Source organism: Mirounga angustirostris, unplaced genomic scaffold (genome assembly GCF_029215605.1).
Source record: "Mirounga angustirostris isolate CCGP_5_RB_7025 unplaced genomic scaffold, mMirAng1.0.hap1 SCAF_11, whole genome shotgun sequence".
NCBI classification, from domain to species: domain Eukaryota; kingdom Metazoa; phylum Chordata; class Mammalia; order Carnivora; family Phocidae; genus Mirounga; species Mirounga angustirostris.
Window position 1 is genome coordinate 34,151,516 of NW_026991719.1, and position 11,766 is coordinate 34,163,281.

Below are 11,766 nucleotides of genomic sequence, written 5' to 3' on the forward strand. Positions count from 1 at the left end.
TAGAAAATGGGAAGCCAGGAAGCGCATTGCTCGATGCCAGAGCACCCCATGGGCTGCAGCGTGCCCTGGGTGCTGGCACGTCCTTGATGCTCCGGCTCGGGACAGGGGGACCATCCAGCCCTGCAGAGGGCTCCGAGCTCGGGCTCATTCTCCATCCAGATGCCGGGGCTTCTGAGCCGGCCACGAGCGCCACAGCCTCCCGAGAGCTCTCTCGAAGGTGCTCCCTTGTCCGCAGGCAGGAGACTGACCTCGACACCCTGGCGGATGCCCCCCGCCCATGAGGACTTGCTGGAAGACTCCAGAAACCGCAGGACATAGGTGCCACCATCACATGTGAATTGCGTGGGTGTGGAGCGCGCCGAGCTGGAATCGCAAAGCGAATTAAGCCAGGCCTCTGGGGCTGGGGGAGGGGAGGGAGGCCCCCTCTTTCCCTGCAAGGAAAGAAACAATGAAAGCCAGGGAGTACAGAGCCGGACGAAAGAGCCTCCCTCCCAGACCCTCTCTGGGGTTGGGACCTGTGCCTTGCGCAGCGTGCCAGGCGCAGGCCAGGGGCCCGGACAGGTGAACCCCCAAACAAAGGGGTTGGTGAGGATTCTGCTCCCGCCCCTGGCTGCCTCCTGTTCGGATGGGGCCTTGTCGAGCCCATAGGAGTTGTTGAATACCTTGTGTCGGGTCCCTGCCTATATCCACCCCTGCTGCCATCCCCGTGGCCTCTCCCCTGTTCTGTCCACCTGCCTCCGCGCACCTCACCCGGAGGTAGGCAGGTAGGCCTGGCTTTGCCCTCGGCTTCCCAGCGGCAAACAGGAAGACGGTAGGCAGCCGGGAGTCAGTGGTCTTTTCCCAGAAACCTCGCCACCACGTCTCTGTCCCCCTTCCTGCCCGAGAGCCGACGGCTGTGTGCTCTGCGGCGGCCCCCTTGCTGGGGCTGCCTCACCCTCGGTGGGGCTAGCCCTGAGCTAAGTCGTGAAGGTGGCTCCTGCTCCCCGAGCCGACCACGCCTCTGTCTCTGCACCCCCACTCAGCCCCCCTCTCCGGGTTTGCTCAGGTTTGGCATCCTTCCAATCCCACAGGAATTCGGCTGATAAATGAATTCATACTCAAAGGTTATTGACTTAATTTGTCACCCCCATCCAGGAGCTATTTGCACTGGAAAGAGATCCACCAGGGAGAAGGCAATGTTTAACTGCAAAGAATGCTTTTGGAAGGGGCGGTAGGGCGGGGGGGGGGCGGTTCGGGCCTCGTGGCCTTCGGGCAGCCCTCTGCCGATCACCACCGAGGTGACACTTTCTCTCAGCACGTTCTGGCTGCGGGCATGCCCCGATTTCAGGGGGGCCCGGAACGGCCCGGGGTGCTTGCGGGAAACTGCAGGTCCCGGGGCCCCGGGGATTTGATTTAGCGGGCCTGCACGGGGCCCCGGGATCTGCATTTTCATCCGCTCTCCACTTTCTGATGGAAGAGGTCCGTGGACCGCATTTTGAAAAATACTCGGGCATCAGTCGGCTCGGGCTGCCCGTAAACTCTGCGTGGCTCAAACAGCAGGCCTTTGTTCTGTTCTGTTTGTTCAGTTCTGGAGGCGGGGAATCCAAGATCAAAGTGTGGGCAGGTTTGGTGTGGTCCTCGGCCTAGACACAGCGGCAGCTCCCTGTGTCTTCACCCGCCAAGCGCTCTGCCCGCGCACAGCCCCCCAACCGCCCCCCCGTCTCTCTGTGTGTCCGAATGCCCGGTTCTTAGAAGGACACCACCAGTCAGATTGGATTAAGCCCACCCTAAGGGCCTCATTTTACTTTAATCACCTCTTTCAAGGCCCCGTCTCCAAAGGCAGTCGCCTTCTGAGGTCCTGGCCGTGAGGGCATCAACATCCAGATGCGGGGGAGGGATACACTTCAGCCTGTAGCGGGCATGAAGAAACAACAGCAAAAAATAAGGCCTTTTTGAAGCGGTTCCCAAGTTCACTCATCTTTTCGGTGAACTGCCGGAGCAAAGATAACCCGCGTTGGAAGAGATGCTGCAGGAAGGGAGGCCGCGGGGCCTCGGACAGCGCCCCCTGTCGGCACTGCCGGCCTCCGTTGCGGCAACCGCCTGGGCTCGCCCTCCGGAGCGCGGATCCTGTGGTTCTTCGTCCTGGGTTCAGAAACAGCCTTTCTCCCCTCCGCCTCGCGGGAGAGAAGTCTGTGGCGCTGGCAGCAGCGTGGGCGCCCGAGGCAGCCCTTCCTTCTGCCTCCGAGGGTGCTGCTTTCTCCAGAAAGAAGCGAGGACCCTTCACCCTCTCCATTCATCATCACCCCGGGCAATCTAATTACAGCCTTGTCTTAAAAGAGGAACTCATTTACAATTGAGACTTCTTCCGTATGAAAATGTAACATCTTGAACTATGTTTTTCTGGCCCCCTTTTTCAAAAATAAAAAAGGAAATTAATTAATTTCCTTGCACGCGGGAAAAACTCACGAGGTCTTGCCGGTTGTGCGAGGAAAGGATTCTCTCTCTCTCTCTCCCGGCCTCCCGCTGTGTGACAGTGAAATGCTGAAATGATTTTGGCAGGAGAATATTCTCAAAGGCTGTTTTTTATTTCAGCGGCAGAAGAGTATCTCTGAACGCAGGCTGCACCTCTGCCCTGTGGGGCTGTTTCTAATTGCACGAGCTGAGCTGCAGAAATCCTTCCCCCAGCCGGGTGGGGAGAAAGCGTCAAGACACCTAAGAAAGCTAAACGTGTCTGCCACACTCAGCGCTCACCGCTTGAAGGAATTAACTTGTTGGAACAAAATATTTCTATAGGTGCACAAACTATGCATGAGAATAATGAGGCTGACCCCTTCCTTAACGCTTTGCAGTCACTGGGGTTTGTTGCTTCTCTCTCTAATCACAACATGCTATGTTCCTCCTTGCTCACACCTCTGTTGGCAAGACTGGCTGCGAATACTTTAGATTATCACCTTCTCATTTTCGGTGTGAAATAATTGCCCAAGGATGGAAACTGACAAACAAGAATGTGGATTTTGGAAAGCATCCCACTCGTTATTTAGGATGGCCTGCGTAGAAGGGCGACAGGTGCGTTACGTGTCATCACCTTCTCCCGTCCTCACACTCGCCCCTTTAGAAACCGAGCTGTGCTCTCGAAGACCTGGATAGATTTGAAATATGGAAGACAGTGGGGGGACTGACGTGTTTAATTAAAGCCTTATCTGATGCTGCAGTATAAGGGCAAAAGGTTGTGGGGAGAAGAAGCCTTGTGGGTTTCGCTCTTGGCGCCGCCGCTGATGGGCTGTGTGGCCTTGGGCAAATTAACTAACCTCTCTGTGCCTCACTATTCTCATCTATAAAAATGAGACCATAATAACAAGGCTTTATGAGATGGCGAGGGCTGAGTTAACACATATAAGGTGGTCGGGACGATGATCAACATACAGCAAGCACTCGACCAATATCAGCTATTCTTATTTATGCCCTCGGAAAAGGAAGAGCAGATGCCTTATTTCCCTCCTTCAGAAATATTTAGTCAGCGCTGTGGTCCGGCATCAGGAAAAGTAATCAAGGCCCCTGTCCTCAAGGAGCTCACAGTTTAGTGCCCGTGTAACAACCGACTATAATACTGCGTAAGACAAATTTGAATAAATGCTGAGTAAGGATAACAGTCCCATCGGTTGGGGGCCAGAAGAGGAGCAACGCTTACTTTGGAGTAGAAGATCATGGATGACATCACGAAGGAGGTGGCTTTTGAGCTGGACCTTGCTCGGATGAAAGGTCTCCGTAAGCAGAGAACAAAAGAAAGACGTTCCAGGGGGCAGTACATGGTAACTTCAGAGAAAGGCCAGGACGCCTGTGATGTTGAGACAAAGGAACCGAGGGGACCGGGGGCCGGACAGATAGTCAGAGACTTCATCTGGCCTGCAGCAACTTGGCATCCTGATTTTTTTTCCAGGTCAAAGAACTGGAAATGAAATGGCCAGGTGACGTGTTCCCCTGTTTTATCCCCCTGAAAGAGTTTGGGGAAAAAATTTTAATGAGGAGCAAAGTCTTACAGTTACCAACTCTAATTTAGCAGCAAGACCCTCCCTCCCACCCCGATTCTGTCCACACAGGTCATTTATTAGACCCAGAGAAATCTTTGTAGTCCCCACAAAAGTGCAGCTACCTCTGGGGTACAACGCGGCTGCTACTTAACTGTCACGTAACACGACAATCGAGTGTCCTATTAGAGCTAAAATTTAATTGTGAAGACGGGTACCATATTTAACTGCAATCCTGGGGGGAATTTAGGTTGACAGGCTGTAATTACCCAAACTGGAACCTGGCCAGGACACACCTACTCTTTGCCAAAAGAGAGAGCTATGCGGGTTTCAAGGACTGCAGGCCGCCTGAAGCTGCCGCGTCTGCAGGGTGGGGAATCGGTGCTTGCGGCCCCACAGCGCCCCCTAACAAAGCTCAGGGCAAGCACAGGAGCTCCAGGGAGCCGGCCTTTTCTGACCACCGCCACCCCCGCCTCCACCCCCCCCCACCCCCCGCCCACGCTTTGTAGCTAACCCCCAAGGCCTTCCCTGCCTCCACCTGGCTCCGATCCATCATGGGTTATCAGAAACTTTCCATTTAAGGTTGCGCGGCTGTGGGCCCTGCAGCCGGGTTCCCGCTGGGTCTTATCTGTGTCTGTCTGTCTGGTTGGCCCTCTCTGTGTGTCTCTGCCCAGGTCCTGCCGTTTCTCTCTTATGGTGATGGAAGTGCTTGTCCTGATAAAATAATTACCCACCAGAGCACAGTGGTTCTGATCACCAGCTGCTGTTTCTACGTAGAGATCAATTACAGGCATCTTTTCGCGGGGGAAGTGGGCTGGTCAGGCCAGTTTACTAAAAATCCCATTAAGAGTCTTACTGTGAAATGCATTATATTCTTCTGGCCTTGCAATGCAGTTATTACCAGAAAAAAAATACAAATTGGGCCAAGAAGAGGTGGAAATGTGGCTTGCTGATGTCACTGAAGGGTTAAAAGGGAGAAAGTTCTGGGCTGCAAGCAGCGGTGTGAATAAATGTGGTCTTAATTTAAGGTTATGGATTTTTTAAAAAGCCTTGCTTTTTGTCTTCACAAGTCTTGGCACTCATATCAGTTAAAAAATAATTTAGACAGAAAATAAATGTTGGAGCAAACTCAAATTATTATGTGCATTTTAAATAAACCTGCGTTTTCTGCCACAGACACAGCGTATGAATAATAACATTAATAGTGATCACAATCATTTGTCAACTGATGATCTTTTCCCTCCGACCTTCCAGGCCATGGGTTCCTGGCCCTGCTATTTAACTCAGCCCAGGGCCTGTCCTTGGTGAGGGGGGCTGATGATAACAGCCCCCACTCCCTCTGCAGGGTGGAAAGGTAGAAAAGCCCAGGGTTCTGGTCCCAGCTCTGCCCTAATCAGCTGGGTGCGCGTGGGTAAGTTGCTTCATGCCTCTGGCCAGCTGTCAAAGGATGGAACGGTCTCCAAGGATGACCGGGGGAGCCCATAATGTGCAAAATCAAAAGCAATACAGGAATGTCGCCTGGGAAAATTTTTTTTCCCATTTTTTAAAGATGAAAGGTCTGAAAAAAGGCACAGACTCAAAAGGCAACTTCAACAAAGCAATTATTGAATAGAGCACCGGAGGAAGTTAGATTAAGACTCTTTTTTTTTTTTTTTTTTAATTTGTGGGACGGTTTTCTACTGAGTTTCTAAGAGCACACACATACAAACACACATAGGTACACTTTGGTCAAAGGCAAAGCCACGTAAAATGTACACTTTTCGGCTTCTCTGGAAAGAAGTTTTCTCTGATCTACAAAGACAACAACAACATCATCGGGAAATTATGATCTGTTTAATTCTTCTAGTAGTGTAAAACTGTCCAGATACTACCAACAGAACAATAACATGTAAGTTCGAACCATACGAAATTGTCATTTCTATAGGCCAAAAGGAGTGAATATAAGAAATTTCTTATGGTTCTAATATTATATATATATGGTATATATGTAAGGTATATATATATACTACATATCAAAAGATATATATGCACTATTATGTTTGTGTACTTATATATGTATTATTATATATCAAAAGATATATATGTATATAATATATAAACCATTATAAATTATATAATAATATAGTCTAGAGAACTGTGATTCTTCTATATTCTTATTTTTCTAGCAAATACTTTCTCAGCAAAAGACTGGTACATTCTTCATATTCCTATCCTAACACTTAGACTGAGATGGCATAAGACTTATCAACAGAACACACTTTGGCACCCCAGGTTACATTTCTAAATATGGGATCAGACCCTGATTTGGTCCAATAAGAATATCACCAGATGTCGACACGTGCAAAGGTCCCTCGGAGGCACTAGCTGGGATGTGGGCTCCCAGCAAAGGTGAAGGGTGCCCTGAGCTCTTGGCGAGAGTGAGCCCAGTGGAGCTGGGCCCAGCAAGACCTGTGCACAGCTTCACTCAGAGGTTTGAGGTCATAATATATATCCCTGGGGAGAGATGCTTTTTTAGTTTTTTTTTAGCAGAGTTGAATGGCAATTATTTTTTATTAGTGATTTTAAAAATTAAAAATACATGTACTATTATACCCAATAATGATTTCAGGGACAGCTACTGTGATAGACTATTCCAGGATATTTTCAAAAGAAAAAGATGAGGCTGGTAAGAGTAGGGAAGCTTCCATGAATGAAGTGAGGGGATTCCAAAATGAATAAGGAAATAATGATTCCAGAGGGAAACAATCAAATTTTTCACTGATTAAAAATTTCACTTCCTTATTTTATGTATGTAGGTCTTTATTTGTTGCTCCTTCCAATTCCATAAAACAGCCAGAATAATCAGAACAAGTGCTCCCTAAGAGGTATTTTTCAATGGAGATAACCGTGAATTTTCTTTGTGAAAAAAAAAATCAAGAAATATGGAAAAGTATAAAAGAAGAAAATAAAAATCACCTGTAATCTCATCATCCAAAAAGTATGATTGCAGAGCGCTTTTACCCAGACGTTTTTCTACACATATACATTTTTAAAATGCTCAAAAAATCAAAGCATCCTACACCTCTGTTTCCAACTTTTTTTTCCCACTAACTGACATCTACAAGTCATGGACATTTTTGCATATCAGTAGATACAAAGCTATTCGTCTTTTAAAAGTGACTGCATAGTATTCCACTGTATGCTTAACCAATCATCTATTGATACACATTTAGATTAGCTTCTGGTTTTGCTACTATAAACCTCACCGAGATAACCAATCTTACCATACACGTCTTTGTTTACTTGTTTGATTATGCCTTAGGATTCTCTCCTACAGGTGGAATCTATGAGTCAAAGGACAAGGTTTTTGTTCTGCATTGCCAAGTTGCTCTTCAAAAAGGCTGTACCTATTTACAGTCCCATTAGTGGCAAATGTAAATGCCCATTTCCCCTCACTTGGCCTGGGGAGGATGAATATGTTTAATTTTTGCTTAGCTGATAAATGAAAAATTGTATTGTATAGGTTCCGTCTCACTGGTAATCAAAGAGATACCAAATGAAATAGCACCTCTTCAGTCTTCATATAGAGTTGATCTATAGTTCTTCTTTTGTGGCTTGCCTACTTGTGCCTTTTGCCCATTTTCCTATTTCGGTATTCCTCATTTTCTTATTGATTGAAAGAGCACTTTATATATTAAGGATACTCTTCTTTCAGTTGCTATCTATGTAAAAAATATTTTTGTCAGTGTTTCACTTGTCCTTTGTTTCTGCTTTTTTTTTCTTTTCAATGACAAAGGTTTATGTTTTATGTATTACAGCAGTTAACATCTAAGGGTTTCAGTCTTCAGGGTCACTCTAGAAAGGCATCCTATTCATCTGCATTCTATTTTTCCAGTCATACTGAATTACACTACAGTTATAGCTCTCTTTTCCCTCCAAACCACATTTCTTGTTACTTTCCAGAGGTTCTGGAGGGAAAGCATAAGGGACCTTGGAAACCAGAACAGAGGAAATATGACTATTAATAGTAACACTTGATATTTCTATTTTCAGTGTGCTATAGGATCACTAATTAGTAACCCCCTTAGCTTAGCCCCAAGGGTCATGCTGGCTGCCATTCACTCACTCTACAGGATACTGAGGCATAAGACAGGGAAGGCTGGGGCATTCATTTGGTGCGCAGCACTCTACCAGGCCAGGACGTCAATCCAGACTCCTGATTCCCCATCTGTGCTTATATGAAGGTCAGGCACTTTCCTCCACAAAGGCTGGCAGATCTCTTCCATTCTGGGACTCAGACCGTCAGGATGAGTTCTCCCACTGAAATGCCACTGCTGTTCCTTCTCCCTTCCCAGAAACCAGAAATCACATAACCTAGAGGATGGTTTGCAACCTGGGGTTTTCTAACTTCGTCTCGGACCACCGAAAGGATTGTACCACTTTTTGACTCACTGCTAATTTTTTGACAACCGGGATGCCTACTGCGCGAGTTGGGGAAGGCAAAGAAACGTGGAGGAAATGCGTGGATGGAAAGTGCCTTCTACGTTGGTGCATGGTGTGCTCCCGAGGCGGCCTCAGGTGAAACTCATTCATACCACGGAGGTCGACTGGTCTCCCTCGTGTGCCAGGCACCCGCCTAGGGGCTGAGGGAACAATGAGGCTTGGCGGCTGTGACGCAAATCTGCTGTGCACTGTTATGTTGATGCTATGGACAGTACGGGGCTCTGGGCAGAGCAGAGGAGAGGTTCCTGGAGGGGCGGCCTCTCCGCGGAGATCCAACAGATGCACAGGCATTCATCGGGAAAGGGGAAATCTGTGGGCCTGAGAGAGATGAAGGCAACGTGCAAACTTCTGAAGAGTGGAGTGGGACGGAAGCCAGGAGAGTTGGATTCAGAGAAGATAAGGTCTTATGGCAGTATTTCTTACATTATCTTTGGAGAAGGACTAGGGATTCCCCCCCCCACCACCATCATGTGTCCCAGACCAATACTTTGGTGATAAAATACAATAAAACGGATTAGCAAAAATTAACAGGCATCCAAAATACAAACCCCATTTTTTTTTTTTTATTATTAGCTTCAGCAAGCAAAAATTGCTCTGCCAAATTGCTACAAAAGTTTTTGTTATTCTTCATTTCTGCACTTAACCTCGTGGCAGACCAGCAACAGTTTGCCTACTGGTGTGGGTCCACACAGCATGCTTTTTGAGCAGCACTGAGGCCGGGCTTCCTGGCAAGAAGGGGGGGTCAGCAGCAGCAATGCGGCCAAGGTGTTTAGGGAGGTGCGGTCGGCTAAGGGGCGTTTGTGTGGAACAACAAATAGGTAGTTGCAAAGAGCAGTTTCGATGGAGTGGTTGAGACAGAAGCCAGACCAAGCGGGGTTGAGGAGTTCACCAGCGTTCACAGCGACTAAAAACATGGAAGGGAAGATGAACTGCGATAGGAAGCGCTTAGGCCTGGCCCAGAGGTCCCGCCCCAACAAGGTGGGTGGGAGCGCCCGGGACCCAACGCCAACACGGTCGCCGCCCCGTGTGCAGGGCATCCCAGCCGGAAGGGGGGGGGGGCGGCCGAGGACCAGGGTGGCGGGGTTGCTGTGTGGCCCGACTGCCACTGGCAGGCCCCCGAGCGCACTCCGAGGAGCGCTTGGCCTTCCTCTTCAACGACGAGGCGCTCTGGGCTGTGCACCTGCAGGCCGACAAGGGGCCGCCTTCCGTGCCATGTTCAGGGGCACGGCACCGCGTGCGCCCAGATCGAGCTGCCGGAGGCGGAGCCGGCCTTCTTCCTGGCCCTGCTCCAGTTTCTCTGCTCCCCTGAGGTCAAGGCCACGGGCACACCGCGGAGAAGCATGCAGTGCTGGCGCTCGAGGCCCACGACGCGTTCCTACAGCCGACGCGGGCCAGACTCTTCCAGGAACGGCAGCCGGCCGGCCCTTGCCTGGAGAACGCCGGCAAAAACACAGCTAGAAGGGCCATACCTGTCTAGCCTCTCTGCCGAGGGCTTCACACACATCGCTGGTGGCCGGGCTGGGGCCGAACACCCTGGGCATTCGGAGGTACGCTTGTTCAGCATCCTAGGCCACTGGTCCGAGGCTGAGGGTCGGCGACAGCAGCCGCAGGTGAGGCCTGAGAACAAGTGCAAGGTTCTGGGCGAGGCGCTCGCCCTCATCCGCTTCCCCCTGATGACCCTCGAGGAGTCTGCTGCAGAGCCCGCGCAGAAGGGCATCCTCGTGGACCGCGAGGCGGGCAGCCTCTTCCCGCACTTGACCGGCCGCCCTCAGCCACATAAGGACTATCATCCACCAGGGGCTCTCCTGCCTCTGCAGGAAGGGGTGCAGCAGCATGAACAGCCTCCAGCAGGGGGAGAGCCGCTGGGGGTACTCTCCATCAACGAGAGCATTTTCGTGGTTGGCTTTGGGCTCTGTGGCTCCATCCACGGGCCCACTGATTACCATGTGAACATCCAGATCATCCACATGGACAGACCACGGGCCAGAACGACAGCGGTTTCAGCTGTGAGGGTTCCACCAGCACCTTCTGGAACCACACAGCGTGTGCCATGCTGAAGGGCCTGGACTCACTCATTAGGCACCAAAGGCCTGCCAAAGGTGACCCAGGAGTCACCCACGACGGAGCGCTAAGACGTGCTTTACCTTCCGCTCTGTGGCCAGGAGCAACAAGGCAGGTCCATGGAGGACAGGCTCATCTCGGAGGTCATCTTCTACACTTAGGCCCTCCAGGCCCCCAGCCTTGTCCAGGGAGGATGGCCAGGACCCTGAAGTCACCTGATGCAGATAGGCCACTCCACATTTCGTGCCAAAGCCTGGTGGCCCCCGATGCTGTCTCTCTGCCCCCTGCTACGTTTCAGACCCTCAGGAGAGGGTCTCCACATTCCCTGGTGGTGAGCACGGCTTCCTGTTTAGAGGAGCCAGGAGGCGGCTGGGTGCGGGGCGAGGGCCGTGTGAGGCAATTCCTCGGGACTTGGGGTACAGGGCTGGCTTGGTCCCTCCCTGAGCTGAGGGTTCACCGGGTCCCTGGGTGTGGTGTCCTGCCCACTGTTCCTGCATCTCACGGTCACCTGACCAAGTGCCTGACCGTCGGATTTGAATAGGTTTTTGTCTCGTGTTTGTTTTGTTTAACTGCACGTGGCCCAACGTCTCGGATTTCCATTTGTCTGGTAGGAGTATGGAGGGGGCGCTTCTAGTGCATTCGGTTGGAGTCTTGTGTTCTTTTGTTCCAGTCAGTTCACTGGGGATGTTTAGGCCATCCTGAGCCGGGCTCCCAGCACACTGACCTGAGCTCTGGAAAGTAGGACTCGTAGGGGGGCATCCCGAGCCCCCTTGAAGTCCTGAAGGCTGCCTTCCTGCCATGCCCAGGCCCACCCAGTGGCCTAGTGAAGGGCCATACCTGTCCAGCCTCTCTGAACGAGCCCTTACCAGTCCCTGAAGCTGAGTGCATGGACCTCAGACCCTATCTTCCTGGGAGGGGCAATGCTGTGAGCCAGCCTTGGTGGCCATGTCCCTGGCTGGCCCTCCTGTACAGACTATAGCCCTGCCCCACCTGGCCTCGGAGTGAGCTGTGCTCAGAGGTGCTGGAGTGCCCGGCCCCTCCCCGAACTTCCAAGTACCTCCCCACTCCCAAACCCTGTGTTTCTGCCCCAGTGATTTCTTCTGGAACCTGTCCTCCCCAAAGCCACGAGAGATGTGCCCTCCTCACACCATACCCTCAATTTTTTTTAAAATAAAAGAAATATACCTGCAAATGAACAAACAGAAAACAAAGATAACCC

General features: G+C 50.8%; 1 pseudogene; it reads left to right on the forward strand.

Moving 5' to 3' along the window:
• The first annotated feature begins 9,398 nt into the window (after window positions 1–9,398).
• Window positions 9,399–10,708, forward strand: LOC123843656 (BTB/POZ domain-containing protein 2-like; annotated as a pseudogene).
• Window positions 10,709–11,766: the final 1,058 nt, after the last annotated feature.